The sequence below is a fragment of the Lytechinus variegatus genome, chromosome 6 (genome assembly GCF_018143015.1).
Source record: "Lytechinus variegatus isolate NC3 chromosome 6, Lvar_3.0, whole genome shotgun sequence".
Classification (NCBI taxonomy): domain Eukaryota; kingdom Metazoa; phylum Echinodermata; class Echinoidea; order Temnopleuroida; family Toxopneustidae; genus Lytechinus; species Lytechinus variegatus.
In genome coordinates this window covers 1897159-1916369 of record NC_054745.1, presented here as the reverse complement: position 1 = coordinate 1916369, position 19211 = coordinate 1897159, and positions in this window count along the sequence as shown.

Below are 19211 nucleotides of genomic sequence, written 5' to 3'. Positions count from 1 at the left end.
CAGCTCGGGCTCTGCGCTCACATTATTGATTTGTATGATGAAAAATGAAATGTATTCAGAATGCCAGGATTCTGTCTAACTCTAAAACACGCGAACGCATGTTTTTTGAGATACAAAGCTTGATCTTATTCAAAACGTGCTAAAATGATCCAGTTTCAGATCAGAATATCAACAATTTTCTGCTCGCTCTTTGCGCTCGCATTATTATTGTAGAAAGATACCAAAAATTACCCATCCTTTTTCATGATTGACAAACATGAATCGAATGTCCCTTTGGGGATTTGAAATCTCATCTTTTTAGGTTGGAATATCAAAAATGTTCAGCTCGCGCTTCGCGCCCGCATTATTTAATCTTTGTAATATGTATCATCTTAATGGCTAAATGCAAAACATCCTCAACAGGTCCCTTTTCGACCAGGCCAGAACGAATATTTAACATTTCTGCTCGCGCTTCGCGCTCGTGGTAATTATCTAGTGACATACGCGTCCTTTTCAGGTTCACAAACATTGCCCATAATGTTAAATTTTCAGGAAAAATACATGAAATTTCATTTATAGCTTGCATAGGGCTAATGAGATTATTTCACATTTATGTTGCTTATAAAGTAAATCTAGGAAATGACTGATAGGACATGGTTGTTTGCCCCCCCCCCCCAGCCAAAAAAGGTAATCAAGACTAAGAACAAATAGAGAAAAAAGGAAAGGGATTAGGATGAAATATAATATTATTTTCCAAATATTATGTCAAAATCTATCACAACCTGGTATTTTTGTAATAAAAATTCGCTCACTGGCAACTTCTTATTAATCTTATGCGATACGCCATATCGAGCCCCTCGAAATTGTTGGCTCATTACGGCACTGGGACAACCCCTTCAAAGAAACAAAAAAGATCAACTTGAGCGGCCGATCGTGGAAAATATGGGTGAAAAAAAATGGCCCCTCCCCTATTGGTGGAAGCTGGGTCCGCCCCTGACTTAGGCTTCCAAGATAAAATACAGGAAAAAATCAGATCGCGCTTCGCGTTCTCATTATTTATTTAGGCCTTGTAAGGTACCTCAATGTGTTTTTAAAAATAAAATCAGATTTTCTATACCGTTTCCCCCCCCCCCGTTTCATTTATTTTTTTATTTGAGTGCCCTCGCCCCCCCCCCCCGTGCACAAATGCTGAATAAATACGCCACTGATGAGGAGAATTAGCCGAGATTGCATTATTCCCAAGAGGTTATTATTAATATTATTGAAGGGTATACTAAAACAACAGTACAGTAACTACAGCTCCCGTTCACACAATATTCTAGTATAGGCCTACTCTGGTGAGAAGTTAAACCGAAATGAACCCCCCCCCCCAATCGCTCGTGCTTCGCGCTCCCATTGATAATACTAAATATATTCATGGATTTTTTTCAAGAACACATTCAAAAGTGGTCTTTATTTTTAAAGTGATTATAAGATAATTCAAAATTCATTTAAGGCACTAGCCTGGCCGGGAGGGAGTGGGCGCCATTTTTCGAAAAGCTCAAATGGGCGCCAAACATCAGGTCAAATTTGCCCCCCCCCCCCCCTCCCCACGAAATCCTGGATCCGCGCCTGGGTTCTATTACAATAACCCAATTAGGGCAATCACCCCCTGACAACTACTTCAAGGAAAATATTATCCCCATATTTTTACCGCTGGGGACTGTAACCCCCTCCCCTTTCCGGAAATTTACCCTCCAGACAATTACCTCGGATAATTGGCTCGGTGTAAAAATGGCAGAGGTAATAATGACAGAGGTAAAAATGGCAGAGGTAAAAATGGCAGAGGTAAAAATGGCAGAGGTAAAAATGGCAGAGGTAATAATGGCAGAGGTAAAAATGGCAGAGGTAAAAATGGCAGAGGTAATAATGGCAGAGGTAAAAATGGCAGAGGTAATAATGGCAGAGGTAAAAATGGCAGAGGTAAAAATGGCAGAGGTCATAATAGTATAGGTAAAAATGGCAGAGGTAATAATGGCAGAGGTAATAATGGCAGAGGTAAAAATGGCAGAGGTAATAATGGCAAAGGTAAAAATGGCAGAGGTAATAATGGCAGAGGTAAAAATGGCAGAGGTAATAATGGCAGAGGTAAAAATGGCAGAGGTAATAATGGCAAAGGTAAAAATGGCAAAGGTAATAATGGCAGAGGTAAAAATGGCAGAGGTAATAATGGCAGAGGTAAAAATGGCAGAGGTAAAAATGGCAGAGGTAAAAATGGCAGAGGTAAAAATGGCAGAGGTCATAATGGTATAGGTAAAAATGGCAGAGGTAAAAATGGCAGAGGTAATAATGGCAAAGGTAAAAATGGCAGAGGTAATAATGGCAGAGGTAATAATGGCAGAGGTAAAAATGGCAGAGGTAATAATGGCAAAGGTAAAAATGGCAGAGGTAATAATGGCAGAGGTAAAAATGGCAGAGGTAAAAATGGCAGAGGTAAAAATGGCAGAGGTAATAATGGCAGAGGTAAAAATGGCAGAGGTAAAAATGGCAGAGGTAATAATGGCAGAGGTAAAAATGGCAGAGGTAAAAATGGCAGAGGTAAAAATGGCAGAGGTAAAAATGGCAGAGGTAAAAATGGCAGAGGTAATAATGGCAGAGGTAAAAATGGCAGAGGTAATAATGGCAGAGGTAAAAATGGCAGAGGTCATAATGGTATAGGTAAAAAGAGTCTTCAATCCCCATGAAAAAAAAAAATCAAAAAGCCCCCGCATGTAAGCCCTACATAGATTAACTAAGAAAGGTTCTAAGAAAATAAAAATAATGGAAAGGGTGACATTCTTAAAATCATAGATAGATCGTCTGCACCAAATTGATAATCTTTTGGCTAGAATATCTTATTTTTCTGGACTCTCATGGACGGCCTTCTCATGTCAAATCGCTGTATTAGTATTCAAATTTGATGCACACTCTTGATTGCAATTGTATTTAATTCATTACAGGGGAAGTTCAACCACGGTTAAAAGTCATTGTAGAATAGCAAAAACATGATAATGGTGAGGGTTTTAGGAAATCAATCAAAGATTTAAAAGCTATACTTTTATATTTCAATGGTGACGTCATTTGCGAGCAGCTTTCCCATATTTTGGTGTATAGAAAATATTAATGTAATTTTCTAGAAAAATCCAAATGTATTTTTTTTATCTTCAGTATATATCAAGAGACAAATCATTTCACTGACGCTCCTAAAATATTTTTTAAAGCAATTATGAACCATTTTTTAGTGCATAAAATGTCATGGGGCAGCTTCCCATATATGACGTTAAACCCTTTTGGAACCTGGCATCCACTTGGACTAGCTGCATTGAGGTATTGCTCTATAAAGACTGAACAATAATTGAATCATTTAAATTTAACGTATCACATTAATCAGGGGCAGATCCAGGATTTTCCAAGGGGGGGGGCACATTTTTCTGAAAAATGACATGCAAAAAAGTTTTCTGCCTACTAACTCGCAAACAAAATAGATAGCAAGCAGAAAAGGGTCTCGCTTTAAAAAGGGGGCACACTTGAGTTAGCATATTTGCTAAGATTTTAATTGTACCTCTCAAGGGGGGGGGGGGGCACGGGCCAGCTGTGCCCCATGGTTCCGCCAGTGACATCACTGGCGGATCTATTCATCATGATTCATCATGATATATGGAAATTAAAAAAAATACTTTTATTACAGAATGTTCAGTTATTTTTTATCCAGTTTAAATTATGAAAGTAGTTCGACGTAGACCCGAACTTGTTCGTTTCAGAGGGTTAGTGGCTGCACACAGTGGTGTTTACATTTTAAAAATCGTTGGGTTTGTATGTAAAGCGTTGTTCTGCTTACGAGCTTAAGATCCTTTCATCATGCAGTCACTAATTAAAATCATTTTGGCAAGAAAATGCTTGAGTTTAGTCATATAAATGACAGAGTGTATATCTTAAATGACGAAAAACAACATAATATTTAATCAGTTTTTATAGCCCATTTCGTCGACAAGAGTCCGGTCATGGATGATAATCTTATACAATGTACCTCTGCCAATTTTACTTCTGCCATTTTTACCTCTGCCATTTTTACCTCTGCCATTTTTACCTCTGCCATTTTTACCTTTGCCATTTTTACCTCTGCCAATTTTACCTCTGCCATTTTTACCTCTGCCATTTTTACCTCTGCCATTATTACCTCTGCCATTATTACCTCTGCCATTTTTACCTCTGCCATTTTAACCTGGCACCCGGATAATTACCCCTAGTACGGAGCTGTGAATGCCATCAACGTGACGACATGGCATGGTACTTTATCTTACAATGTCTTAATTAATCATTGGCGGAGGAAGGCAAAGCATTTAGGGGGATCTACCTGAAATGTTGGTATGGACACAGGTAAAAATTTGACAAGCAAATCAACCGAAATTTTAGGAGGGACCACCAAATTTGTTTCACAAGAAAAAAAAGAAAGTTATCAACCCAAAGTAGGGGGGGATAAAAATATTTTAGGAGGGTCTACCTCAATTTAGGGGTAGTCTACAAATGTAGACCCACATCTGCAGTGTGTACCACAGCCGATTCAAGGAGTCTGCAGAGTAGACTAGGTCTACTGAGGCTGCAGATGGCTGGCTTCGCTCGCCTTTTCAGATCTCGTAGCAGATCCCACCTCACGAGCCATTCAGAGTGAAAAGAAACTGAGTTCCAGTATAAACTTTATGATTTCAAAATATTATGGTTCAGTCATACTTTCTTTGATGAAAGCGGGTGACAATACCACTGTCAATACTGGCGAACGTTTTCTCTTGAGTCGACAGTTGGGGTGTATGAAGACAATCACCACGAACACAGCGTAGTTCCTCAATACCATTCACTCAGAAGTGTTGAATGTATTACTAGTACATTGGAATATTGTAGTGTCATCAGGTCCAGAGCCCGTGTTGTATCTCTTGACAAGGATATTACTCTCTTAGCCCAGCTAAGCGGTAGCCAAAAACTGCGACTGTTTTAGAGAAATAACAAATAGTTTTCTAGAAAAAGTTCCTTTCCATAATCATGCAACAATTATTTTAAGCATACTACCTGGCATAAATAATAACATTCTTCAATAAAAATTTTATGATTGATCATGATTTTAGATGCTCACTATACTGTATATTATCAAAACAATAATAATAATAATATAATAATATTAGCCAATTTTTATAAAGCGCTTTTCCCAGAATGGCCCAAAGCGCGTTACAGCATATTATTACCCCGGTCATTGGATTCATTTCAATCAAGCACGAAAAGTGCACAATTTCCACTCCCTGGGGAGCATTCCTTGCATTCATCGCAGCCACATTATGGCGCTGGCAAAATCAAACATACAATATCTTTCGCATCTACCGGGTACCCATTTAGCACCTGGGTCGAGAGTGGCAAAGTGTGGATTAACGCCTTGCCAAAGGACGCTAGACCGCGGTGGGATTCGAACACACGACCCTCTGTTTACAAGGCAAGAGTCAGAACCACCACACCACGGCTCTTCCACAAATCAACAATATCAATCCTTCCTCAAAACATTTTAAAGAACATATAATATAACTTATCATATATTCAAAGCAATGGACAATTCTTATGAAAAAATACAAACACACTATATTCATCTTGCGTTTTAAAATAAAAAAAATCTACGATACCTATCAAAAACCTTTAAAATACCAAGTAAGCAATTAAGGATTTCATTTTCTTTAACAGGAAAAATACAAAATTACAAAACTTACGGATATCTTGGTAATTCCGGTCCTTGTTGCCGATCATGGTGTGTGTGGCAGTCATGTGAAGGATTCTAGGATTAGCCAGCCTGTAGATGCTAGTGTTGAATCTCTAAACCTTTTTCACACCGGTCTCAACACTCAAGACACCTCAGCAACATCTCTCACACAGGGAGATGCTTCAAAGGGCTTTCTGTCGGCAAAATAATGATAAATAAAAAAAAAGCATTTCCGATCTGACTTGTAATTACTGAGTTATTGATAACGCCTGATTAAATTTTAATATCCTTTTCCTCGCTCCTGAAAATAACAATGAAGGAAATGCCTTAAATTGAGATAAAAACCTAACTGGTATCCGTTATTGGATATGAATGAATGTAAATTCAAATCAAACCAAATTACTCTAAAAGCTGACGATCAAACGCGTTTTTATTAAGATATATTCTTCATTCGTCAATCAAAGTACAAGACAATTACTCTTCAAAGTGGAGGAAGGTGTTCAGCATAAAAACCATGCGATAAAATACTTCCACACGTCAGTCTGTATAATTATAATGATAAATCTTTTATTACAAAAGTTCTTGATTTATATAATCATTAACTTTAACTTTCTTATGGGTCTGGAAATATATTTAAAAAAAAACATTAATTTTATTCTATTCTTATTCTTCATTCGTCAATCAAAGTATAAGACAATTTCTCTTTAGAGTGGAGGAAGATATTCAGCATAAAAGCGATGCGAGAAAAAAAATACTTTCATACGCCAGTCTATATAATTATAATGAAAAATCTGTTATTAACAGTTCTTAATTCTTATGATTATCAACTTTCTTATGGGTCTGAAAATGTATTGTTTAATAACATACTATTTAAAAGACACTATTAACACAGACCTACAAACAAATCAGGGGGTCTACTTGATAAAACAATATGGATATAAAAAAAATACAAATGTGACAAATACTGTGATAAAATGTGCTGAAGACAAAAAAGTATATGGAATTAACATCCCAAAAGCGCTTACTCAGTTCTGATTGTTTTTTTATGAGACTGGGGGCAAGACTAATTTACCGTTAGGGCCTAATATGTTATACACTTGCTATCAAAAATGCACACCAAACGCGCCAAATGCATTTGTAATAGTTTAGTAGCGCAATTAGATAAGACTAGACCTAGATTTTGCAACTGAGCATTTTTGACATTCACAGTGAATAATTATCACAATTTTTCCTCTTTCATATACATCAATAAAGAAGTTATTTGAAATCAGTTAGTATTCAACAATTTTCAATTATATATATATATATATATATATATATATATATATATATATATATATATATATATATATATATATATATATATATAATTCATTGGTTGGATGTTTAACTTAAGCTGGTCGTACAGACTGTTTCACCCGAAGGATCATCAGCGACTGCTCCTACACAGTCGAGCACTATTAGATATTGCAGTATATCACTACTCAATTACTTACCTATATATATGTATATATATATATATATATATATATATATATTATTTGATAAATCAAGATATTGAATCATAATTAGATGGCGCATGGGCTAATGAAATACAACAGTCAAATTAAGAGAATGAGGAGCCAGGATAAGATGGAGATACACATAAAGAATAGGTATGAAGACGATTAAAGAAAAACATTATTCTAAAAGTCTTGTATTGAACTGATGTGTAGAACAATAAACAAAGAGCAGAGTGCGAATGTTTAAGAGAACGATGGGAAAGTGAAATAAAACGCATGCGTATAAGTTATCTCACCGTCACGTGACGCTTTCTAAAGAGGATGCCAGCTTCTTCATATTATAAATACTCTCATTTTTTATAAAAAACACCATTAATAACAACTCATACTGCGGTGTCTCCTATCATTTGATAAGGTTCCTCGTATATTAGAGATCCACGGGCTCGCTTACAGAGAAGAGATCCATTTCAAATTCTTCGAGGTAAATTTATGATTATTTTCATGTATTTTTTAAAATCATCTACCGATAAGTAGGCCTAATCGATTAATTCATCACTGGTTCATTTACTGACATTTATTCGTTCGTTCATTCATTTATTTATAATTGCATCACTGTATCATTCCTTAGTTTTGAATTTTCTTGAAGAGAAAAAAATTGTTAGCATGTTTACAATGTGCAAATTCTCCCTCTTGAAGCCCGCGATATTTCATCAAAGATCATAAGCAAAAAAATCGTAAACTATGTAAAAAGTTGTATCAAGCATGCTATCTTATATTTGGTTAAATAGCGGTTTGCTCATACTTAATTTGCGTACCTGTTTTTATTTTTTTGTAAGCATCCTTTTGTTGCACATTCTATTTTCTATTTATGTTCATTATTGTGTTAAGAGACCTTGCATCAATGTTTATTTATATTATACATTTTTTTCATTTTGGACCTAAACAGTAAAAATAATAGTGTATAATAATGATTATGATAATAATAATGATGATGATGATGATAGTGATGTTGGTGATGACATTTATAATCACAATAATAATAATAATGATAATAACAATAATGATGATAATAAAAATCACAAAAAAATCCGATTTTTTTTCAAGGAAATAGTTTTGATAAGTTTCTTTTTCATAAAACCAAACTAGTAAGTTGTGCCAGGTGTGTATAATTTGATGGTATTATTAAGATATTCAGGTGCCAATTGATTTAGAGTTTTGGATACATAAAAGCAGACTTTGAACTGAATACGTTTAGTCCAGGATAGCTAGGCCCCATAGAAACTTGACCAAACCTTGTTTTTTATATATACAATATTTGTTGATGGTTTCTTGTCAATTCGAGGGTGCTGATTACGAATATGAATGATGCCACTCGTGTAACCTTGAGCATTTTCCGCAAATTGGCAAAATCCAATATGGCCGCCAAAATATGCAAATTACCCATAAAAATCATAAAATTGTCCGCACATAGGCTATGAAATACATTAAATTGTGTGGCAGGAGTGAAACACTCTCTGAAAAAAAAAAATTTTGACAAAACATTTATTTTTCTGATATTCAAAATGGCCGCCATAAGCCATTGTATACTCTGTTATGTACAATATGAATAGGGAAAACTATTTTCCACAAGAATGAGAAAAAAAATCCCAAACATTCTATTGTGATGGATAGAGTACGGAAATGGATGGAAGTGAAATGAAATGTAACCGAGAAAAAAGACTTGTGTACCTGTGTGGATGAAAGAAAAAGAAAGAGGAAAAAATAAGAGTGATGGCAGATGAAAGGGAAGGACAAAGAGGAAAGAAGAGAGAGAGAGAGAGGTTGGGTCCTGAGCGCTCAATTTGGACTTACTTTATAAGATTCGAGAATGTGCTTTTTTAGCTTGATTTTCAGACTAACGGAGTTAACCTGTCTTGACTGAGTGTATTCCAGTATTTAGGATCGTAAAAGGAAATTGTTTTTGTGCGAGTTGAGTGCGGGTACGGGGAAGGTGAAAACGGAGGGATTGTCTTGTTGGGTAATTGTGAATGGCGTTTTTTTTTTTGTAAACATGTTAATTGATATGATTAGGAGTGCGTTTGAATTCCATTTTTACATGAATTGCCCTGTTTGAAAAAGAAATAGATCTGAAAGTTTTGAAATATTCGACTTGTAAAATAAATTGTTAGTATGAGAACGAGGAGGAACAGTATGTTTAATTCTTATGTTTTTTTGTAAGATGAGAATTTTGTCTGTAAGATATTAACACAAGGGCTGGCCGACTAACTAAAAGTGAAATGATCCTTGATCAATTTTTAACTCTTTGATGATAAAATGCGTAACGCGGGAAACTGTCTATCCATACTAATGAAATCATGGGTTCCATCCCCGGTCGGGTCATATCTAAGACTTTGAAAAATGTGGCCTTCTGCCTTCTTGTCATGCACTCGATATATGAGAAAGGCATTAATAATATTTGTATATCTGTTGAGCCTTTTAAAAATGTTCTTGAAAACTGTTTATGCTTTTCCTAAGTTCTTTCTGCGCCCTGAGCACTCTACATGGTGGATTTGGCGCTTTATAACTCACATATTATCATTATTATTAATATAATCATAATAATAAGAATTGTTATTATTATTATCATTGATATCATTATTACTATGATCATCATCATCATCAACATCATATGTTATTCGCTGGTTAAAACAGATTATAAGAGTTTAAGTGGCTAGGTAACTAAGGTTTATTATTATCATTATCACTATTTAGCAAGGAACGGTTTATACGCAGGGCTGACGATGCCCCCCGCGAAGATATACCTCGTGCTTGTCTGCATCTATTTTGCCCTGGAACATGAAGTATTAGCCGAGTGTGAATACATACAAAAAGGTAAAGTTATTCATTAATCATATAATATAGAGCTGGCAAAGTTATATCATGTTCTTCAAAAAGTGAGTTTGTCTATTAGTATCAGACTGTAGAGGTGGCAGTAGAAGGTTAAGGAACTCAATAATCAAACAATGTGAGTGTGCAATACGAGCCAAAGTTGCTTTCTTAAGTTAAAAAAAATTTAATGTTTTAAGCACTATTTTCAAATATTGTTTTGGAATATTCAAAGAAATATTTATTATAAAATTATAAACCTCGCAATTAACAAATAATGAAAGATCATAATGTGATATTTATTTTTTGTATTTTGACTTCCCAACGGGATATCTAGAATGCGATTTAATCCTCTTAATTTAAAAGATAATGTATTCCAATAGACAGGCAATGTATATAGCGCCAAGCGCTAGTGGAATATTTATTTGTAAATAGTAATAGTGTCACATTCCCACTCTCTTTACTGGAACGACCTTTAGATATCGGTTAAGAAGATTACCAATCGATCAAATCAATATTTATATGATGTATTTGAAAGAGGTGGTTAATAACTTTATAGAGTTTATCAAGTTTTGGGGAAAATGTAATTGGAGATTTTCCCAGTGTCTTCCTATCAATATTTAAAGCATTAAAATTAAATTGAAACACCAATTTAAAAGCAGGAAACCATTGATTGTATTAGCGAAATCGGACATTATGAAGCAAATATATGTTTTTTAGAAAGTAAAATACGTAAACAAATCTTAAAATTGATGGTGTAAATGTATTAACTATATTGAATAATTTTTAACCCTGTGTTTTTCTCTTTGTTTTTCTATGTCAGACCAACTTTCGAGATTTAAAGTGAATGTTTCGGCCAATGAGCCGGGGATAATCCAATCGCCATGCTACCCTGCGTCGTTTGTCGTTATTTTTAAAGACCGACCAGTCATATGGCAAATCACTAATGTCCAAGATGGATACGGGCTAGGGTTTACTACGTTGTACCCATTCATGGCGTTCATTACAACTGACATCGATCTGAAACTCTCGTGGAATAAAGAATACGATGGTGACCCTAATGGACAAATCTTGGTCGGTACGTATGGATTTACAAGATATTCAACGAATTTTTAATCAGGGAGGCTGGAAATCCGAGTGCCGTATTCGGGGTGGGGGGGGGGGGGGCGGACCGGCCAAAAGAAAGCTCCAGGCCCCGTTCCTTCGTTAATTGTAAAGATTTGTTTGATTTTGTTTTACCATTGTGACAATGAACTTATTTCTCTTCAACGAGAGCCCCATTTCCAAAAGAAAAAAAAATAATTGGACATCTAGTGTGCCCCGTATTCATGGAATCCTTGGACCAACAGTGGCTAGTAAATGAGATGTCTGATAATCCATTGACGATTTTAGGAATTATTTATTGTATTTCTGCAAACTAAACTGGTCATTAATGTACTCCGGTCGCGACTACATGAGTAATCTAAAGTTACGATAGTCCTGAATTAAATCCAGATAAAATCCAGGTTGGTTGGTGAACATTCCTTAAATCAATGTTCAAAATGATGGCGATGATGAAATTGATATTGAAGCATGATGGATAACAAAACTTACTGTAACGATTTGAAATGTATGTGAAGACGATGTTGATGGTGATAAACAGTCAATTTCAGCAATCCATGGGTTTAAAAGCAATCATTAATTGATGATCTTGATGAGAACTGAGAATTCCTGCAAGAAACTGCAAACAGTTTATTGATGGCGTGCAAATAATTCCACAGAAGATAAATGTTTTATTCCAGTTAGAAATAATTTATGCTCTGACATAAAGTCTGGTGTGAAACTCTATGTTCTGATCTGATATATGATGATGTCCTTGAAGAGACTGCCAGCTTATACACATATTATTCACTATTCTGGAAGCTTCTATCATTGTCTACAAAAAGAACATTGTGCAAATTTCGAGAGCAGTCTAATTTTAGAAGACTCTTGAATGACCTCAGTAAAATAACAATGTAAACAACGTAGCTAATCCTATTGTTCTTTTTACTGCCACTAGGAATCTATTGTGTAGCAATCACTATTCAGAAATAACAAAAATTACTCAGCCTCATTAAATATGCATGCCTAACAAAGCTTTACTGAGACTTTCTGGAATATTCTTAATCATTATATGCTATGGATATCCTTAAAGAGGAAATAACTAAAATAAGTGAATGTAATTACTCTTACAATTCTACTTATATAAAAGAGCATGTAGATGAGATTGTTGGTGAAGGGGAATCCTATGAGCATCTGGTCGAACAGGTATAGGGGGTAGTTGTGAGCAGAATGTAACTGGACATGGTGTGAAATGTTATATTGGTGTAGATTATTTGGGATTCCATAAAATGATTTGATACAAACTGATAAATCAAACGTTTTGAATAAAGTCCTGTGAAACTCGAGCGATCATCAACATTTCATGCATGTTAATGGCCTATAAAGGTCATCTTTACATGTGCTTTATTTTTTTCATACCTTTAATTTTGATACTAAACATGATATATTAATTTTGTACACTAGATAAGTCATAATTGAGAGGTTGACCTATGTAAAAAAGATGTTGTGGCTTATATTCAGACAAGTGGAATGCCTCTGGCAGTCTCACCTACATTACACGATTCAATATACCGCTTATTTATTTACGGCATCAATCACATTTTTCGCGCATTTTATTCTTTCCAGGTCATTTTATATATTTTTTTCTCCTTTTATACACATTGAATCCAGTTTGCTTGAGTCCACGATGGCATGTGTTCTACCTATAGCAGCAGTGCTGACTACTATAAAACTACTATAAAACAATCATTCACAAAAAACACCATTGATATTATGGTACATACTATGTTTATTGACAATAAATGACATTTGACCTTGATCATGCGACCTAAGTCTAGTCAGTGATACTTGATTACACCTATATCCACATTTTATAAACTATATGTATAAACATTGAAAGTTATGACAGTAATCTAATAATTACCTCCAAAATGGCCAACGTTCATTGACCTCTTTGACTTTAGTCATGTGACCTGAAATTAATCTTATGTCCAAGTTTTATGAACCTGATCCATACACTTTCAGAGTTATGATAGCTATTCAACAAATATCCCAAACATGGCCAAAGTTCATTGACCTTTAACCTTGGTCATGTGACCTCAAACTCGCACAGGATGTTCAGCCAAAAGTAGCCCTACATAAAAAAGAATCCCAACTTGTTTGTATTCCAAACATGACATATTCCACATCATTTGTTGCATTACTTACATTTGTGACAATTTCACCTATTATGACCTTAAATGAGCTTTAATTGCCCTAGACACGTTTTAAATGCGTATAGCGATTCAAATTATGTGGATTTTATTTTGCGTTTAACCTAATGTGATTTCATACATGATATGTTTATTCCGCTAAATATAAAAGTCATATTTAAGAGGAATGTAACTAAAAGTTGGTGTGGTTTATGACGTCAGAAAAAACAAAAGATGCCAAGGTAGCATTCATCGGACTCTTAATATTCACACTCTGAAACTTAACATTTGAAAATAAAATGCATATATCAACTTGTTTGTATTCAAAGCATGGTATAATCCGCATTTTACACACTTAGAAATAAAGGTTCAAGATTGGACCCCGAAAGGTTGATGCAAAATCAGCACCCTATGGGTTAAAAAATTGAACCCCTGATTTGGGGTTCAGAAATTGAACCCTGGGGTTGGGGGTTCATTTTTGCACCCTGCGGGTTCAAAACTGCATCCCTAGGGGTTCAATTTAAATGAAGGGGTGCAGTTTTGAACCCGCAGGATGCAAAAATGAACCCCAACCCCAGGGTTCAATTTCTGAACCCCAAATCAGGGGTTCAATTTTTTAACCCATAGGATGCTGATTTTGCATCAACCTTTCGGGGTTCAATTTTGGACCTTTATTTCTTAGTGTGTATGTCTTACTTATATTTTGTAAGGCAATTTGACCTTCTATGACCTTAAACGACCTTTAACTGACCTATGCGTGATTTTAATGCCAAGTAATCCGTAATCCAGTTTTCTATATATTTGTATTTTACTTTTCATTAGCTTTAATTTGAAACCAAACATGACATGTAAGTTCTGTAGAACATGAAAATCATATTCAACAGGCATGTGATAAAGTGGGTGTGGCCTATGACTTTAATTATAAAAAAAAAAAATGCCCAGGGGTGCCCAGGTGGCACCCGTCGGATTCTTGGAGTAGACACCTTATACTACAACTTCCAGCAAAAATAAATGTAGTCATACCCAACTTGACGGATATATTGGGGTTCTACTTGAATAACAGTTAACTTCAGCAACGTAACGAACTCTAATCTCCTATGCAAGAAATTTTAACATTATTTTTCAGCAAAAAATCTTTGTATCAAGATCGTAGCGCAGTGCACCTGCAATAGCTGGGCGCTGCGCTACAAGCCACCAAAGTGAAGAGACATTATTTTGGGTTGCAAGAGCGCATTTGATTTAGCTCTGTAGGGGAGTGGCCTAACGGGAGTTAATTTCTAATCATTATCCCTCTTTCCTTCTTGAAAGAACACAGTGTCCCACAATGTGTCCAACTGTGAGTGCTAATAGAGTTTTCAGAATACGAATTTTGAGGTGTATTTATGAGGAAAGTTATGAGGAAACTTATGAGACCTTTCAGAATACACCTCCTGGAATCTACTCGAGAACGGAATTACCAATAAAAAGCACACATTTTGTCCAGTTGGTTCGCAGTATTGTTGATAATTATAGGGTTCGTTAATATACAGCGCGTATCAAAAAAAGTTTATACTTAGAAAAAATCCTTTAAAATCATACATTTGTAATATCCTGAAGATTTTTCCACATTTTAACATTGGTACAGATCCATTGAAGCAAATGACGATACAATTGTCGAAAATATTTCCGCTTGAGTGAGCACCACCCACTTTTGAAAAGTTAGTGAAAAATTATTTGCGCAGAACTTTAAAATAGTTATGCGAATAAAAGTAGACCTTAATCATGAACAATACGTGGAATTTAGCTAGTAAAAATGATTAGAAGATATCTTTTACCTTTTCAAACTTGTTTCCTTGTATAAAACACTTCGAAGAGTGCATTGCGCCCCACTCTACTCCCCCACACACCGAAGCCAAGGTGACAATATTTGCTTTAAACTGAGCTGTGATTTACATGAAATGGCATAGGCTTGATTTTTATTTTGTTAATCATTGTCAAGCTTGGGAAAGGTGTGGAGAAATAAGTATTAAATGAAAAACGAAATGAAAACCCACTTTAAATCATGCAAACTAAGTGAAAAAATGCTGGAGATGTGACTTTTGTTCAGATTCAGTTTTGTCGTTTTATTTAAACTGACTAAAAGTGCAAGGGAAACGGATGAGAAATGTTTAGCAGGGTAAGTTTGATTTCGCCCCCCCCCCTTGACACAGCGTGAAAACGAGCGTTTCTGCGCAAACAGATTTCTGCGAGCTTCAAAAAAAAATGGACAATGCTCACTCAAGTGTAACATTCTGTCAAAACTTTTACGTTCATTGGATAGATGAGACCCAAACCTAAGATTATATCTGAGAGAATTACCCACAAGTTGTATATTTTTCAATTGTCGGGGCTTTTTCAAAGTGTAAACTTTTTTTTGATACGCACTGTATAGAATAGATAATTGATGTTTGCTTCCGGTTTTTGAAAATTATTTGATTGATGGATATTGTCATTTTCTACTATGTTCTTTTATTTGTAGTTATCACATTTTGTTGTTACAATATTGTTTTAATCATACCATAGGACCGCATTAGAAATAAATCATTCGGTTTTCACTGATTAATCTGTTTCCTCTCCTCTGACTAATCTACCATTGTATCCTCTCCTCTGATCTTATATCCTGTGATGTTCTTGACGAATGAAATCGATCAATCAATCAATCGATCGATCAATCAATCAATTAATCAATCAATCAATCGATCGATCGATCAATCAATCAATCAATCAATCGATCAATCAATTATTCTTTATTCCAAAGACCTCGACCAAGAAATGTCAGTGCATTTTAAACATCGGTCCATGATGTCCGTAGTAGTGGATTCATCCAGTGCATGGCTAGCTTGGTATTGCCTCCCCAGCACGGGCGACTGTGAGGAAGAATACAGACCCAACACCACATACGAACTTATAGATGATATGAGCCCGTACCGTTCAGCTTTTAAAATTGAGGTCAAAGCAGTGTTGGAGACAAACGGTGAGTATGTACTCTTCAAATAACATTAAAAACAACATACATATTTTAACAAGCACAAAATAATTTTAGTCACATTTTTGCATCGAATTCGTGTCATTCACTATATAGAGATCCAGCTTTATTCTTTTTAACAATCCTTAATATCAAAATTACTTTTTGAGAAGGAACTTATTCATCGAGTCTTAGCTGCTTAGCATAAAGTGTTTTTTTTACTTTATCTATGAATGACATTCTTTTTTATCGGAAGCGTATTAATTTCACCCTTCATTTATTAAGTTTATCATTAAAACATTAATTGAATTAAAAACACATTAGAATTTACCCATGCTGTAGAGCAAATAAATATTCATAGAGCTCTGAAACTGTTAAAGTACTAAATGGGATTACTCGGAACGTTTAACAGGAATTTTTGAGGAAAAATAGTTAGAAACGTATTTCTCTTTTCAGATGTTTTATACTAGCAATATCATGTTGTAGCTTAGTTTGTATTGTAAGTTATGAGAATAATGTATATTTATGCCTGTGCTTTGTTATATGTATTTACTGCAAATAAATGGGGGAAATAAGAAAAAGTAACGACTAATTCAATCAATAAACAATCTTGTCGAAAATACATTCATAACAAACGTCCACGTCTGTATTAATGGTATTCAGGAGTCGCAGTGTTCAGAATGTATCGTGCACTTTTTGATGTGCGTGATTTATGCAAACACGTGTACGGATGATGTTGGATGTGTGTGGGCTTACATAGGTTAAAAAAGGTGGCGTGTGTTTTGGGGTGATATAGACAGTGCATATATATATATATATATATATATATATATATATATATATATATATATATATATATATATATATACTGTTGTTACTGATTCAATTGATGTGTTTCCATATTTTTTCTCCGTTTCAACACGGACGGGACGGGTGTGTATGCAGGGGGCGTTGCAGCCTTTTCCAGAAAGGGGGTGTGCAGGCCTTGATACCAACAAACCGACGTCCAGTGACCCTGAATCTTGTTCTTTTTCTTCACTTTCCTTAGTCACATTTTCTTTCGTCATAACCAGGAGCAGTTCAAGCTTTCATAAGGGGGGGGGGGGCAAAGTATTTTAAGCCGCATTTTCTACGTCGCGACCGCCAAATTGTTTAAGCGTTAAGGGTTAGTCCTAACGAAGTGTTCATTCTTAGAAGCAAGATTTTTTATGTATCCTGAATATACATAACCACGCGAGCGCGAATATATATTTACACCTGGTAATTTAATAATTGATCATTGTGACCACTTTTATAACCATAAACTAGAGAAGTATCTAGCCCAACGATCCATGTGAGCATGAAATGCGTGCTTAAGGACAAATGCACCCCAACGAAAAGTTGATTTGAATTAAAAAGAGAAAAATCCAACGAACATAAACTGAAAATTTCATCTAAATCGGATGTAAAATAAGAAAGTTATGAAATTCTAAAGTTTCGCGCTTTCACAAAACAGTTCTGTGCACATTTTGGTTGGTATGCAAATGAGGGGACTAATGACATCACTCAATCACTACTTCCTTTGTATTTTATTATACATGTTATATGAAATATGATTTATTTCCATTTTCTGATCATTGTTCTTGAAACAAAGTTTCATTCCTCCCTGAACACATGGAATTACCATCGCCTAAACATTTTATGGTTCAGTCGAGTTGCTCCTTATTGTCAAATCTGTAAAAAATGAGATATTCTATATTTCAAACAATAAACAAAATTAGTGAGTAAGGGACATCATCGACTCTCTCATTTGCATGTCATTGAGTTGTACATATAACTATTTTGTAAAAAATGAGCGAAACTTTAAAATGTCATAACTTCCTCATTTTACATCCGATTTTGATGAAATTTTCAGCATTATGCTAGTTTGATTTTTTGTCTATTTCTTAAAATCAACATTTGTCTGAGCTGGACTTGACCTTTAAATTAAACTGGCCAGCAAAAAGACCTGTTAAAAATCCATAATCCATAAATGCGAGAGCGAAGCTCTAGCTGAAAAATATTATATTTCCACCTGAAATCTCGATTGTAACCATGAAGAGGATTAAACCAAATAATTGTAGGGAGAGCTTAGCGCCAGATGAAAAAATGTGATTCCGACCTGAAAAATTGACGTTTTAAGCACTTTTTGCATGAATGATATGTGTTTATTACAATTCATGCTAGCGTGAGCCGATAATTTTAAATAATTGTTCTGAAAAAGACATGTTAATTAACCACTTGCAGTGACTCATTAATAAAATACATATCTCAGTAATCAAATAGAGCGCGCACGAATCGCGAAATGAAAATGTTGGATATTTGAGCTATTTCAACGTGAAAACTAAGCATTTTTACACATTTTCACTGAAAAAAGTCTCAGTTTCTGCATCTGTAATTGAATAAGCTTTGTACCGCAAATACATAATGCGACCGCGATGCGCGAGCTGAATTTTCGACCAGAAAATTGACATTCTAAGAAGTTTTTGCACAAATAATATGCGTGTAACAATTCATACGAGCGTGAGCTGATATTTTCTATTATTTTTGTGTAGAAATAGGACATGATTATTAACTGTGTGCAATTACTCATTGATATGATACAAACTGCACAAATCAAATAAACCGAGCGCGAAGCGCGAGTTAAAAATTTCTAATATTTCTATCAAGTTGAAAATTAAAAATCTTAACATGCTTTTATTTTAAAACAAACTCAGTTTCTGAATCAATTGAACAAACTATGTACCTAAAAAACGTAATGCGAGTGCGAAGCGAGAGTTGAAATTATTGGTATAGTACTGACCCAAAAGGGAAATTTGAAGCACTGTCCAACATAAAGG